Genomic DNA, 1,080 nt, shown 5'->3' on the forward strand with positions numbered 1-1,080 from the left:
TACACTGTCGGAGGTAGATGTATATACTCTAGGACTCGAGCCCCATAATCCAGGCCCACACTCCCCGGTGCAGTACTGAGGGAGCGCTGCACTGTCGGAGGTAGATGTATATACTCTAGGACTCTAGCTCATAATCCAGCCCACACTCCCCGGTGCCAGTACTGAGAGAGCGCTGCACTGTCGGAGGTAGATTGTATATACTCTAGGACTCGAGCTCCATAACCCAGGCCCACACTCCCCGGTGCCAGTACTGAGGGAGCACTGCACTGTCGGAGGTAGATGTATATACTCTGGGACTCGAGCCCCATAATCCAGGCCACACTCCCCGGTGCCAGTACTGAGGGAGCGCTGCACTGTCGGAGGTAGATGTATATACTCTAGGACGAGAGCTCCATAATCCAGGCCCACACTCCCCGGTGCCAGTACTGAGGGAGCGCTGCACTGTCGGAGGTAGATGTATATACTCTAGGACTCGAGCTCCATAATCCAGGCCCACACTCCCCGGTGCCAGTACTGAGGGAGCGCTGCACTGTCGGAGGTAGATGTATATACTCTAGGACTCGAGCCCCATAATCCAAGCTCACACTCCCCGGTGCCAGTACTGAGGGAGTGCTGCACTGTCGGAGGTAGATGTATATACTCTAGGACTCGAGCCCCATAATCCAGGCCCACACTCCCCGTGCCAGTGCTGAGGGAGCGCTGCACTGTCGGAGGTAGATGTATATACTCTAGGACTCGAGCCCCATAATCCAGGCCCACCCTCCCGGTGCCAGTACTGAGGGAGTGCTGCACTGCCGGAGGTAGATGTATATACTCTAGGACTCGAGCTACCATAATCCAGGCCCACACTCCCCAGTGCCAGTACTGAGGGAGCACGGCACTGTCGGAGGTAGATGTATATACTCTAGGGCTCGAGCCCCCATAATCCAGGCCCGCACTCCCAGTGCCAGTACTGAGGGAGTGCTGCACTGTCGGAGGTAGATATATATACTCTAGGACCTGAGCCCCATAGTCCAGGCCCACACTCCCCGGTGCCAGTACTGAGGGAGCGCTGAACTGTCGGAGGTAGATGTATATACT

Source organism: Somniosus microcephalus, unplaced genomic scaffold, assembly GCF_052327205.1.
Source record: "Somniosus microcephalus isolate GS21.2 unplaced genomic scaffold, FLI_Smic_1.0 unresolved_chr9, whole genome shotgun sequence".
NCBI classification, from domain to species: Eukaryota; Metazoa; Chordata; class Chondrichthyes; order Squaliformes; family Somniosidae; genus Somniosus; species Somniosus microcephalus.